Below are 15,255 nucleotides of genomic sequence, written 5' to 3' on the forward strand. Positions count from 1 at the left end.
ATCGACCGGTACGACAACATCGCTTTAGAGCGCACGTCGTGCACGCTCTCGCCGCTCCCCTGTGACCGCGCGCACTTCTCGAACTCCGTCGAGTACAAGTTCACTTGCTTCTTGATTTGATCCCAGTGCTTGCGGAGTTGCTCACGCTTGCGCTTGTACGCGGTCGGCGGCTTGACCGAATTGTAGAGGTCCGCGATGCGCTCCCAGTACGCGGTCTGTCTCTGGTTGTTGGCGAATATCGGATCTTCCGATATATCTACCCAACACCGGGCCAAAGTGAGAGTTTCGTCGTCGGTGTAGTTTGTACGGCCGGGTGCGTACTCATCGCAGTCACTGGGAGGCGGCAACTTCTGCGCCCGCTGCCGGTTCCGCTTCGCCTTCCCCTTGGCGGCACCGGTCGCTACGGGGGCGGGATCGGCCGATGCGGTTGGGCGGTGCGGCGACGGCTCCATATCAGACAACCCATACGATTCCGTACTGAAATCAGGATCGTAATGGGTGTTGTCGCCGAATGAACGATAATCGCCGGGTTCTGTACCCGTCCAATGCGCCTCTCCGCTAAACGTAGGGCTATTGAGGCTTGAATCCATTTCGTAGTAATTATGTAAATGTAAGTTTCGAAGATGAAATCGTGTGAAATGAAATATTACAAATGAATGCTATTTATAAAAAAACGAAACCGAGTGCCATCGTCCGCGGCCTTTACAATGGGGCGGACAATGTCGCGGACGATGGCCATCGTCCGCGACGTCCGCAATGGAGCGGACGATGACCATCGTCCGCGGTTTAAGTCGCACCCGAAGCATAGGCCGCGACTATCGTCCGCGGCCTATGCCACACACCCACAGTGGGGGCGGACGATGAATGGCGCGGACGATGCGCGCCATCGGGCGTGCCATCGTCCGCCCATTGCGGATGGTCTAATTGTCACACTTCATTTTTACCATAAATGGTAAATAGGTCTCATATTCTACCAACTCACTTCTTTCACATTTTATTATAAAACCAATATAAAAAGTGGGTATCACATTCCACTAACTTTTCCAACCAACTTTTCTTTATATTTCTTAAAACTCGTGCTCACAATAAAAGTGACAATTATTATAAGACGGAGGAGTATTTTCTTAAATCTCAAGCCCAAAGAAATGCCGTAATTATAGGAGGAACAAGGTAGTACTCATTTTGTTCCACAACAAACAAATGAGTTTTCTTTTTAGGACGTCCACCTAATATGAGCCATTTTCCTTTTTTTTAAAAAAATAATACTTTTTCCCTCTCTTATTTTGTTCTCTCACCTACTTGATTCTCTTGTTATTATTCAATTTTATTCTTTCTCTCCACTTTTAACTCGTTAAATATCAATTTTTTAAATCACGCGCTCAAAAGAAATGTGTTGCTTATGTTGGGATGTAGAAAGAATACTATTTCGGTCCATGAATAATAGTACCTGGAATGCCATCAAAGGTCCCTTGTTTTTTTCATCCGTCCATCAATAAATATTTCATTTCTCTTTTACTAGTACTCCCTCTGTCCCATAGTAGATGTCACACTTGGGAGATAGCACGAGATTTTAGGAGATGTTATTTTGTGTGTTAAGTGGTGAGAGAAAATATAATTTTATAATTGATGTGAGAGAGAACATTTTCCAAAAGAGGAAATGTGACATCTTTTGTGGGACAAATAAAAAAGGAAAGTGTGACATCTACTATGGGACGGAGGGAGTACTATTTTTGACAAGTACTACTACATTCGTTCATAAAAGTAGACTAGTTTTATCATTTTCGATCGTTCACTAAAATTAAGCAAATTCTAAAAATAGAAAGTTGTAAACACTTCTAAGACTATTAGTAATGTAGATCTTACAATCAACTAATACTACTTCCATCATATTTTCCCACATTATCTTTTATTTTACTAACTGCATAGATTAAAATATGTGTCATCTATACCTTTGTCCATTTATGGAGAAGATAGTACTACTATATTACATTCCAAATTCTTTTAATTCACGCAAAACAATAGGATTGTACATTTCAGTAACATTTTTAATAACTTTGGACGTTGATAAATGCCAAGTTTGAGCAGAGCAGGTGTCGCGTCAAGCAAATGATGTATCCTACTGATCAAGATGGAAGTCCCAGCTAAGCCTGAACCTGATATCAATAATTCCTCAACCCACTTCTACTGACTAGTATAGTGGATGTAAGGGTCGAATCCCACATAGATGAATGCGCTTTGGTAATTATGGTAATATTCTGGAATTGTTGGTTAGCTACCACGCTTTGGGTTGAGATTCTATCTAGACTGGAAATTAAGGTGGTACACTACTGACTGGGAGGTGTGAAAGATGATTAACAAGCAGCTGTGTACGTGAGATTGAGGGAACATTATGTTTCAGAAAATATCTGAAAGGTACGAGTTACTATAAAAGGCTAAACAAAATATCAGAGAATAAGTGGTAGTTAGGTGACTAGGCTGACAGATCTGTAGGGTACCAGCAGAAAAAGTAGAGAAAAGTAAAGGACAAAAGCAAAAAGTAACTAAAAAGCAAAAGTGGTCTCAAACTTAGATGTAGGTGTTATCTTCTTCCACATGAATAAACCCAGATCAACAAACCTAGAATTCATCAACGAGAGTTTCAGATTAACAACTCACGAAAACAAATCTAACAATTTAAACTCCAAATCAAAAGATTAAACTAGCAAAACTGAAATTACGCTCACTGGGTAGCATGCAAGGTGACAGAAATCACGTGAACTAAGCCTTCGCACTTAACACTTAAATCTAAATCTAACATCAAACTCAATTCACAAACTCAGAACGATCAACTTAGAAATGAAAATATGCATTCAACACTTGGAAATTACAGTAGCAACTAGATCTACACTATCTAGGCAGAAAGGAACTGAATCAAACAGAAACCGATGCACAAAAACAATTTCATAGTAATAAAACGTCTGGATCTCAACCAAAGTACTTCAAAGTCAGCAAGTATTGAAAATGCAACAGATCCAACGTAAGAAAAACAAGTAAGGTTAACTATGAAAGCAATTAAAGATTGTTTTGCCACTCCGGGCGATGAAACGACTATCACTACACGACGAACTGGCTGGAACGAGATAATGTGGAACTCCGGCGAACTGGTGAACTTCAGGTGACCATGGTTGTGGCGAGGAACGAGAAGATTTAGGACAATGCTGAAAGGAATGATCTTCCGAGATAGAATTCTAACTAAGTGTAGAGGTCCTAAAGTTCCTTCTTTTTTTTTCTCCAAGTGGCTTCCTTTTATAGGGAGGCCTGCCCTTGATTTTTTTGGGTAGACTCTTCTCGTGAAATGACTCTTTTGCCCTTATTTGTGGTTGATCTTTCCCAGCAATCCTTCTTCTCCATCTCGAGCCATTTTTGGCATTCATCCTGGTCAGTATCGCACCCTTCTGGCGCTCTTTTCACCAGAGTTATGCGACTCTTTCCATACTGACTAGAACCCTTTCCCTGCACACTTTAGCAACTATTTTGCAGATATAATCCAATTATGCACGTTATACTGACCAGTAACCAAGGCCTAGAATACGACTTATCAAACTGCTCACATTTACCACATGCTTGTCCTCAAGCGTGAAGAACAAACAAAAAAGATATAAGTCAAATTCTAGCCTGGTTACACCCCTGACCGACTCTATCCTAAACTAGACTCTAAACTTGACGCAAATAAAAACACATGAAAGACACAAAAAAACACATAAACACACAAAAACACTTAAACACATTAATCGGGCTATATTTTCAACCATCCCTCCCCTTAGGATCAGGTGCAATCCGGCCTTAGACAACCTTGAATTTCTGCCGCCCCCCTTTCCTTCTCAGTCAGTACATCTGCTCGTCAAGATCACCCATACTCGCGGCCAAACACTAGATTCGCTCAGTCACTCATTCCTCACCCGGGATGTTAGGACTGCATTCTCTCATAATGCTGAACCATGGATGCTTCGGACTCAGATCTCACGTGCAGCTCCTGACGGTCTTTAAGGCTTGTAACGGGGCTATTGGTTTGTAGTGTTTGGGGTGGTTGTTCCTAAGGCTCTAAGGTTCAAAAACTACTACTTATTTTGATGTGGGAGAACTGTGTGCATTTGAGCTTTCGGCTATTACTTCTCTCGGTTGGACATTTTCTGATATTGGTCTCCAACTGGTCAGTAGCGTCTTGTGGCTTCGCCACCCTTATTCCTTCTTTTCTATTTTTTTGTGTGGTCAAGTGTTTTCGACCATTTTCTTCAACATTCTTTATGTGGCTTCGTCACCCTTATTTCTTCTTATCTTTTGGGGCCTGGAATCTCTTCCTGGTCATTTTTCTCCTTGCTTCTCAATTTCCTTCTCTAGTTGGTTTTCTTCTTGTATGTCCTTCTGGCCAGTAGCCTTATGCCTCGCACACACGCAGTCCCAGCGGCTATGGGGTTATATGTGGGTGTAGATATGGCTAGAAAAAAGGTTCTAAAGGTGGTTTTTTTTTTCCTACTGCCTTCAGGTCTTGCTACACGCGGTCACCTCACCCTAGGCATCATGTGCCAGCCACTCTTTTCTTTTCTAGTTTGGTGGAAAGTGGTTCCACTTTAGGCTTTTAACTCACATTTTAAGAGGGCTTTTGCGTTTGGCTCTAAGGATGGGCTTTTCTCTCATACTTGCATCATCTGTACTGACTAGGAGATACTAAGGGGGGTGGTTTCCATTGTCCAGCATGTCATATCTCCCTCAATTCCCTTCACCGTCAGCTCGAGACAGTTGAGTTTTAAGCCCAATCAACAAGTATAAAAAAACTAGACCTAGAAAAACACTACACAAACACTAAACACAGACTACACATATACACATATGTCATACTGGCCATTGCATCCCCCTCCCACTTCACAAGTGTTTGCCCTCAGATAAGGCTGTGAAGTTGAAAATGTAATGACTAGTATGGCTGACACACAGACATACTATCACGCCCGCATTTTCTAAGGATAGAAAACACGGTTGATCGCGACTAGGGGAGGATTAAAGAAGTGGGAAAGAAAGGGAAAAACAACGCAACTCGACCATAGCTCGAAATAAATGGGAATAGCTCGAATAAAAATCAGAGTATCTCAACAATCAACAACTCAAAAATGAATATTATCTCAACGATACAAGAACTCAAAAGAAGGACAACTACTTAGCGGAAGCATTTGAGAGAAGGAATATGCCACGTGTGAAGACATGACACATTCTAAATAATTAATTTCTTCAACGGTCTTGCTCAACACCCACCACACCCGTCACGCTCAACCTACAATTTTTTTAAAAGAAAAGCAGGGCTGAGTACTTGATTCACTCAATGGACTCATGCCGAAAACATTCTATAAAAAGTATTTATCATGCCACCATTGAGCGACCATGGGGTTTTAACTTTAGAAATCGCCCAAGACACTAAAATCATTTTCATCGTAAAACTCGTGACTGATCAGTCATTTTTCCATAGATGTCTACCATATCTGATCCATTGATGACAAGGAATGTGGCCACATTCCAAGTCACTAGACCGGCCGACCCAAAAGATGGCTCACGATCTCCATAGGTGTACACTAGCCTGAATAAGGACTCACTCCCTAGACAGACCCGAATTCGATTATCCATTGATGGCAAAAGCCACATCAGATAAGTTCCATAGATAAAATAAAACACGGCACGAAAAATATTCATATTATTTTCACATAAAAATATACTTAGGGCATTGCCCTTATTTAAAAAGAAAGCCCACCTCGATTGCTTAGTTCCTTAACTTGGATTTTCCTTTTCGATCTTACTTCGCTCACGGAGATCACCCTTTCGCAAATAACAAGACATACAAAAATCAGACCTTGCAAAATAAATCAATTTACCAATGCATGCATCCTAAGTGCGTGCAAATTTTATCCTTTGTCTTTTCCTTGATAGAATTTCCATTGTTCGCGCTCATCCCCGATAATTAATTTATTAGTCCAAGAATTTAATTAATTAGGCCTAAGAATTAGAAAGTGGCCCACAAACAAATCACCCACCTTCTCCTTAATATTTGAAAGGCCCAAAGCAAAAGAGATAATCAAAACAAAAGGAGGTATAAATAATAATAATACCTATTCTCCCAATTAAACCACACGTATACCCCTTCCATTTTCACTTTAGAAAACATCAATTTATTTAGAGAAATAAAAAAATAAGAAAAACATGACAAACTCTCATCCCAAATCCGGCGTCTACTATCTTCTCTGTCTCTTTTCTTCTCAAAGCAGGAACTCTCCCAAACTCAAAATTTGAAACCCAAATTGAAATCTTGCAGTGGCACAACTCCACAATCCAACACTCTCTCTCGAACAAGATCCCCGAATAAATTTGCCGTCGTAGCAGCTGCCCGTCGCTGCTGCTGTGCAGTCTCCTCGCCGGAGGTCGCCGTCGCAGTCATCCACAGTCGGTCCACTCCAGCCATCATTCATCACCGAACCAACCCAGAAACGTCCCGAAACCAACCCGAAAAGCCCCCACAACCCCTAACCAGCCCCGATTAGATAAGTTCTTTACATTCCGTTATGTTCTTTCATAGCTTTCGATTTATTGTAGAGTTGTGTATTCGCATATTGATGTTCAATTCGTGATCTTCGATTGATTGTTGAATGAGTTACGTGTGGGAGTGATGTAAGATGATCATGATATGATACGGTCATGGGGTTCGAAAATTTGGTTGAAAAAAAATATATACCTTGAACAGAGTTTGAGAAAACAACCGCTAGCTCCGTCTTTCGAGTCCTGTTTCACGGTTTCTGCCGGAAGAATATTAGATGAGTTGATTTCAAGAAGAAACGTGTAAAATCAAGGGAGATTCTGCAGAATTACCTTGATTAAAGTTGAGAAGAATTGCCTTGTTGTTTTTTTTTGTTTGCAGCGAACGATTAGAAGGGAGATAGATTGGGGAGTGCATAATATAGTGGGTGGGTGGTTAAAGATATGGGAGAGATTTAGGGGTGAGGGGAAACGATTTTAATCATGGTTGAGGGGAAGGAGAATTCGAATTCTTCTTTTTTTTTAATATATTTTTGATAAATTTGGATTTGTTTGATATTTATTTGCAGATCACGGAGGAGGAAAATCTCTATAGAATCTTTATTTAATATTTCAGCTTCTTAAAAAAAATAAATTCCATAGGCTCTCAAAATAAAACGGAACGATAGTAGGCTAAAAAAAAAAAATTCGACAGTAATCCAAAAGTAACTTAAAGGAATAGGGAAAAGTCGGGCGTTACAATCTACCCATCTTAACAAAAATTTCGTCCCGAAATTTGCAAAAATATAACTAAACGTTTCCTAGTACTCTCCATCTTATCTTCAAATTCTCTAGCGTATTCCTTGAACCACAATGTTACTATTGGTTTGGGGGTGGAGCTGGGTCTCCTCTTGGGTCAGCTTGAATTACTTGAAGTTGTGGGCGTGGTCCTTGGTCGTTTTGCCTTACACCTACTCCAACATTCTTACTTGGGCAATCTCTAGAGAAATGACCATTTCCACCACAGTTGTAGCATCCATCAAACTTGAGTCTACACTCTCCACGGTGGTTCCTAAAGCATATAGTGCATGGAGGAATCCTAGATCGGAAATTACCCCTCTGATTGGGAGCAGTCTGGATATGTTGTTGCCTCTTATTTTCATATGGACCCTGATACCCATCCCATTTCCTCTTGTCTCGAGAGTTATGTTGTTGCTGTGGTGTTGGTGGTGTAGGATTCGCTACCGTCTCATCCTTAGGCAGTGCCTCTTCCACATCTAAAGCGCAACTCAAAATCTCGGAGTATGTAACTCCTCTACGGCTGGCCACGGCTACCCTTATTTCGTGTCTAAGACCAGAACGAAATTTTTCAGCCATTTTCTCATCTGTGTCTACCAACTCGGGTGCATATCGGGTCATTTCACAAAGAGCACGGTCGTACTCCGTCACCGTCATGCTTCCTTGTTTTAGGGTGTGGAACTCAACTATCTTTGCCCGTCTGTAGCTCATGGAAATGTACTTGTTGTACACCTCCTCCTTGAATTCATTCCAGGTCAGGGCCTCACGGCGTGCGGGGTTCATTGTTCTTCGCTTAGTATCCCACCAAAAATCGGCAGGCCCAGTTAATTGAAAAGTCACACAAGCGAGACGTTCCCTATCTGTGCACTCCATAAACTCGAATATACGCTCGAGGGCGCGTATCCAGGCCTCTGCCTTTGGTGGCTCTCCAAGTCCATCAAACTGTGGGGGGTTTTGCTTCAAAAATGTCTTGATGTATCCTTTTTCTTGAGGTGGAGGTGGGGGTGGTGGTGGCGGCGGGGGTTGATTTCCAACACTCTCCTCGGACCGTTCCTCCCCATTGCGCCCTACTCGTGGACCACGTCCACGTCCATCTCCACGTCCACGTCTCGGTGGCATTCTGTTTCATAGGCACACGAGTTAGTACGATTGCTCATATTCCAACTTCACCACTCTCATATCTTTTCATACATCATAATACTGACTTCTCTTCTCATTCTTCGATTTTCCTTGCCTCGTATTTTTGATAAATTAGGGATTCACCCCTGAAATCGTCTGTCCTCTCACACTCGACTCTAATGTCGAATGACTAGACTCAGGAGTAAGCAAGTGTGCACATATGAGAATTAATGCAAAGCTCGGTCCAGACACAACGCTCCTTAAATTTACTGGATCACTGGGTCCAGGAACTCAAGAGAACTACAGTGTTTTTGTCGTTGGACACACTCGACTCCCCTTCAAAAATAAATCCCTCAACCCGAATACTATGAATTAGTATAGGGAAGTGGGGTCGATCCCACAGAGATGGATTCGCAAAGTAGTGCTAAGAGACTGTAGAAACAAACGGCTGCTGCCACGCAAAGGGGTTGAGATTTTAACTATCACTAGATCTAGGCAAGAAATGTAAACGCTAGACCTAGGACACAGAAAACTTACTGGAATCAGACATCAAATCCGAAAGACACAATTACTCCCTAGACTAAGTAAACAATTTCCTAATCTAGCTAAACAGAAAGCAACTAACAGTGGGGACCATGTTTCCAGAAATAGCAAGTACGGTAAAAGCTGCAGACAACCAACCCATGCAATTTCCTAACCAACTCAGACGCGTAAATGCAGAAAACAGAGCATACTCCTGGATTCGAACAGAATATAGAAATTTGGACGCCGGAAACTTGCTACGAATCGGAAATACACCAGATCTACGTAAACTAGGCGAAATGAAATGAAAACACGTAAGCGCGGCATAAAATTAAACACTCCTGCTCAGAATCACGTCGGACGCTTAATCCACTCCGGATCCAAGCAATCCAAACTCAACAATCAACAAAATCAACTCCATAACTCCGATTCTAACAGATCTGCTCCGATCACCGCCAAATTCCAACAATCACGAACAACTCCACAACATTAACCAGACAAAACCCCGATTCATTCACAAACCAGCTCCAATCTCCCAGATTCAACCATTAACCTGCAATAATCCAGAAATCAACCAACTCCAACAATCCAACTCCAGAATTCAAGTAAACACAATCAAACAACAGGAACCATCACGATCGATGTAAACGAAAACGAAACTTGCATAAAAGTAAGAAATATCCAGAAACAAAAGAGGTCCGAGCTTCGAACAACGAAGCTCGGCGAATTCAGCAGAAACGAAAGCGGAAAATAAATTGTTTCTTCACCCTAAAGAAGGACGGTGTTACAACCAGATCGAAAATGTATGAAAGCTAGAGGTGAACCCCCTAGTGTGCCCTGAATTTCCCACCGAAAGAACCCAAGAGTGTGAAGAGAATGGACTAAGCTACAGGCTGTTAGCAAGGTCTCCACCGAGAAGATCCCTCCAGCTTGCATGCTTCTTCCTTTTATAGATGCGGACATAGCCTTCTAGAGTCTTCGTAGAAATCCCTATTCTACCCTTCAACTCCGAGGCTTCCTCCGTCAAGCAATTTCCTTCATAATGTCCACTTTTTCGCCAGTTTCCTAGGACCATGCAAGCGTCCTCTTTTTTTCTTGGATCTAGTGAAAACCTTCACACACCTGGCTTAAATCGTGCGTTAGACCCAGTAATTTCATGAAATAAAACCCCTAGACCGATGCATGAAATTAGCCTTATCAAACTGCTCACACTTAAACCATGCTTGTCCTCAAGTATGAAAGACAAGAAAATAGGAATAAGGCGAATTTCAATGCATGGTTACCAAGTAAAATCCTAAAAATGAAAACAAACTCCTAGACCTAAGCAATCTACGGAATTGGAAAAGAAAACAACACAAAGAACAGAAACACAACAAAACAAACAAGCATGAACTAGTTTCGAATTTTAAGCTACTATCCCCACAAGTTTAAGTTCAATCTGATCGATTACAGTCTTCAAATCTTCCCCCTTCCTTCGTCTGCCTAAACGGTCCGTCAGTTTGTCAAGATAGCCTATGGATTTCTCATCTGTTAGGTTCGCTCGATCACTCATTCCTCACCAGGGATGCTAGGATCAAAACGCTCCACAGTTAAGGTTATACCACTTATGCGTCGGGTTATGAGAGTTTTTCCCTTCTTACTTCTCCTTTCCTATGAATTTCCCTGGGTCAGGCTACGATTTTTCTGCCCTTAAGGATTATAAATTTTTTTTTTCTGTATTATGACCCCTTTTCCCCTGGACTTCGTCCAGCTTATACCTCCGAATTTTTTTTTTTTCAAACCTCCCCTGGACTTCGTCCAGCTTATACCTCCTTTTTCGGGACTTTGTCCAGCTTTTACCTTCTTAACCCATTTTTTTTCCTTCATACTCTACTCCCTAAGCATCGAGTGGCAGCCCAATTTACATGTTAGCACAAAAGGTGTTTAGGCTTATAACTCACTTTATAGTAGGGCTGCACAGCTAGGTTATCTAAGGCATTTTCCATCGTCCTAACTTCATTCAGATCGCATTCGGCTTATTAAGGAAGAAGGTGTCAAAGTTGATCTGCTTTCTTTCTTCAATCACTCTTACTAAGGGAAACCTGCCTTATTATCTCACTAGCTCATGCGAAACACACATCCTAAAGACTCTAAAACAGAAAAAAAAACAGACACATACTTACTCCCCCCACTTCCACTTCACTCAAGCTTGTCCCCAAGCTATCCTAGTGAAGGGGGGAAAAGGAAGTAAGAACAGCAAACAACAAACAAAACATATGAACAAAACAAACTTCTCACACTTAGACCGAACATCGGGCTAAGTGGGAGAAGGCGCAACATACAAAACCAAGACATGCAAAACAAAGCCCCTTCTCACACTTAGACCAAAAAATGGGCTAAGTGTGGGAAGGTATAACACATATATACAAACGAAGCATGCTGGCACATAAAAACACAAACGAAAGAAAAACGAAAAGTAAAAGACAGAAAAAAAAAAAAGAATTACTTGGTTTTGGGGGATTTTAATTCGGGGTCTGGCCCCCGCGAGGGCCAGACTTTGGTGGCACTGTCTGCTGGGTCACCTTAGCTTTCTTTCGTGCCGGTGACTCCGGCGTCTCCTTCTGATCTTCTGTGGGTCGGGGTACGGTTTTCTTCAAAATCACGGGCCTAGAGGAAGACGAGGTGGTCTGAGGCCTCTGGGCTTGTGGCGGCTTCTGCACAGCTAGACTCCCTTGACCCGGCGTCTTGGAACCGCCGCTAGGTTCAGAAAGTCCCTTCGGTGTCTCGGGGAACTTCGCTTGAAGCCACTTCGTCATCTTCATCATTAGTGTGACGCCCTCCGTCATCCGCTCAGTACATCTGGACGATGATACCACTAGATCAGAAATGCGCCCCTTGAGGGCCACCATTTCCTCCCGAACCTTCCCAACTTTCGTCCTTATTTCTTCCAGTTCCGTTCGTACTCCAGCGACTTCTTTCCTGACACTCTCAGCCGCAGCACTATTCTTCCCTTCTCCCCGCAGGGCCACAATCCCCTCCAATACCATTTTCATTTCTGACCTCATCCAACCAACCTCCTTTCTCACTTCCTCTACTTCTATCCTGGCTCCTGCTTTCATGTCAGCAGTATCCTTCACTTCCACCACATCGGGTTCCTGTTTCACCTGAGTCTCTGACTGCCCAACCTCGTAAAAGCATACTTCCCTTCCGCGTGCGATCAGCAACCCTTTATTGAAAAAATAATCCATGTTAAAAACCTCAGGGGGCGAGCATGTCTTTACCTCTCGGCATGCCTTATGGAACTTCATGATCACATTCCTCTACAGATAAGCCCCGAGTAGGTGGCATGTGTATAGGTGCCGAGAAGGATTTGCAGTCACTTGATGGCAGGCTTGGGCTAACCAGTAGCCCAATTGAACTCTTACCCCCGTAGCCATGCACCATGTGAAGTACAGATCGGCGGTAGTCAGAGCGTTGTTGGCTGTGCCCATTAAATTGTACTCCCTCCGTCCCTGAAAATTTGTCCCAACTTTCCTTTTTCGTCCGTCCCCCAAAATTTGTCCCATTTCACTTTTACCATTTTTGGTAGTGGACCCCACATTCCACTAACTCATTCTTACTCACATTTTATTATAAAACTAATATATAAAAGTCAAGCCCACATTCCACTAACTTTTTCAATCCACTTTCCATTACATTCCTTAAAACCCGTGCCCGGTCAAACCGGGACGAATTTTGGGGGACGGAGGTAGTAACTAATAAAAGTCTGGGCAAATCGCAGGACCCTGTCCTCAATATGGTGTGCCTTCGAACAGCTTGTTTTAAACTGACCCACCCTCGGGTGAGTCAAAAACTCCCATGCGCTTTGCGCTTTGAATCCCGGCGTCATTTTCGGCGGACCCACCATTCTTGCATTCCACAGGCCCTCATCGTCCTCCGTTCGTGTCAGCAAACCCATCCGCAAGGTCCATTCCCGGATGCTCATCGTATGTTCCTCATTGAGAAGTCTGAAATTAATTGAGTCAGCATCCAAATCGGTAGTGGACTTAAATCGGAAGGTGGAAAAAAATTCTCGGGCCAGGTCAATCGGAACCTCAACAGTACTGTGCTTGAGCAACCAATCGAAGCCTATGGCGTCGATATAAGTCCTGAATTCACCGTTGCAAGCAATCTTCTTGAGCTCCGATGAGCTATACATCTTTCCAGACTTAGCGACCTTCCCCTCAGTACTCTTCTCTTTATAAATGGCCTTGCGTTTTGGGTCGTCAAACTTCCTCATTTCATCTAGCAAGCTGTTTGTTATCCACACTTCGGCTGGCTCAAAGTTGAGTTCCTCTTCTTGTTCTTCTTCCGAGTCGCTGGACTCAGAGGGGCTCTCGGTTTCTGCGGCATATGGCACCTTAGCTGCCGGCGGAAGTGTGGATTCAGTAGACTTCCCTCTTGCCTTCTTGGTCGAGGAAGGAGCAATTTGTTTCCCCTTCCATTTCTTCTCAGCCGCTTGGCGGCGTTTCTCCTCATCACTCTCCCCCCTGCCAGGTCTGGGAGAGTTCTCTTGTTCAGATGTTGCGGTCTCTAGACCTAGCAATTCTTCCTCCATCGGCTCCACTGTTTCATCAATCTCATCAAGGAGGCTCCGGCGAGCCCGCCTCCTAGCATCTCTGGGATTTACCGGTGAGTCGGTCTCCTCTGGGATCTCGGTCAGATCCACAATCAAATCCACCCCAGCGTCTGCGGGTTCCTGGCCAACTTCAGAATCGAGGGCTTCTCCCTCCGTGGACAACAATGGGGTTGCCCCCGAAATATAAACAGGGGTCTCTACCCCCTCAAATCCTTCTCCGACGTGGGCCTCAGTACCCACCGGTTTCTCGGGGGTATCCCCCTCCACATTTTGTTCAGAATTTAGGGCCTCGTCGCCCTCATCTTTACCAACTATAGGGGCCTCCCCCCCCACAGATTCTTTCAAAACAGGGGTTTCCCCCTCAGAAATACTAACATCAACAACAAAATCTTTGACTTCCCCAGACGGTTTCAGAACATCTCTCTCAACACATTCCTCACTGGCGAGTACGGGATTCACCCCCTCGGAAACACTAATCGAAATAAGGGTTCCCCCCTCAGTTGCAGAGTCTAACCTTGGTTCGTTCACAGCCAACAATTTCAACCCTGTGACCAGATCTGAGTCGTCTTCACGATCCCCTGTTGTGGGTGGTTCCGGACTGGTGGTCGTGGATTCTGGAACGTCCTCCGGTTGTGTGGTGGTCTCTGGAACAGCTGTCTCCTCTAGTACGGGAGTGGGTTCTGGAGTGGCGATGACTTCTTGAACGATTTTAGGTTCGGCGACGGGTTCTGAAACGGCCTCCGGTTGTGGTACACTAGAAGTCGGAGCAGCCTGTACGGATTTACCCATTGCGGTTGCAAACATGGCGAATGCCTCCATCGCCTTCTCCGCACCCCCAAATTTCTGGAATAGCTCGGCCATAAACGTTGCCGCACTTGAATCGGCGGATCCTGAGGTGTTCCCGACACTTTGCTTGTTATTCATGGAGAACTCTGCAAAAATTTTTTACACAGACTTGGACGGAAATTACTTTGATTAGGGTTAGAAAAGAGAAAGCCTAGAGAGAATTTGGGGAATTTCGGATGTAGAGAGAGAGAGTGAATAAGTAAAATAAAAGGAGAACACGGTTATTATCCGATAGGTATGGGCGAGGACGGTTTTTGTTGCAGGTGGTTTGCAGGCATGACGCTAGCGACCGTACGCCTCCCCATAAAGGTGTCTTTTGAAATCCGAGCCGGTGCCTACTCCCTCCAAAATTTTACTCCTCAATTCCCTGCCCAAGTAACTTCCTTCTGCAAAATCACACTTAGAGAAAAACATTAAACTAAAAATTGAAACGCCAGACTCCCCGGGTCTAGGGTATGACAGTATCAAAAACATTCCTAAAGGAGCCTGGTATTTCAAAAATATTTTTGGAAGATTGTTTGTTTTCTGATTTGTTTGGGTTTTCTTGATTTACTAAAAGCGACTAAATATTTACAATTCATGTTCCAGTGTTCTCAAGATTCCCTAGACCAGGCCATGATAAAACTTCTTCGATACTGGACCTAGGAAATCTCCAAGAACACTCACTTCCCAGAATGATCAGGCGATATTAGGGAGTACGCGTAGTGGAACTTCATCCACTACACACATCTCCGAGTTATCCCTAAATACCTTTACCCTATGGCCATTGACAAGAAATGGAGTAGAGTTTGAAAAACTTCCCTGGATTTCTACCGCTCCGTTCGCACGCAGACTCACAACAGTGT

General features: G+C 43.5%; 1 long non-coding RNA gene across 1 annotated transcript; it reads right to left on the reverse strand.

The window, feature by feature from the left end:
* Positions 1 to 5,702: 5,702 nt before the first annotated feature.
* On the reverse strand, positions 5,703 to 6,974 carry LOC121792260. Its single transcript, XR_006048858.1, has 3 exons — positions 6,883 to 6,974; positions 6,749 to 6,809; positions 5,703 to 5,838 (listed from the first exon to the last, which is right to left on the reverse strand). It is a non-coding gene; the product is annotated as an uncharacterized LOC121792260 (long non-coding RNA).
* Between the last annotated feature and the right edge of the window lie 8,281 nt (positions 6,975 to 15,255).

This window comes from Salvia splendens, chromosome 2 (genome assembly GCF_004379255.2).
Source record: "Salvia splendens isolate huo1 chromosome 2, SspV2, whole genome shotgun sequence".
NCBI classification, from domain to species: domain Eukaryota; kingdom Viridiplantae; phylum Streptophyta; class Magnoliopsida; order Lamiales; family Lamiaceae; genus Salvia; species Salvia splendens.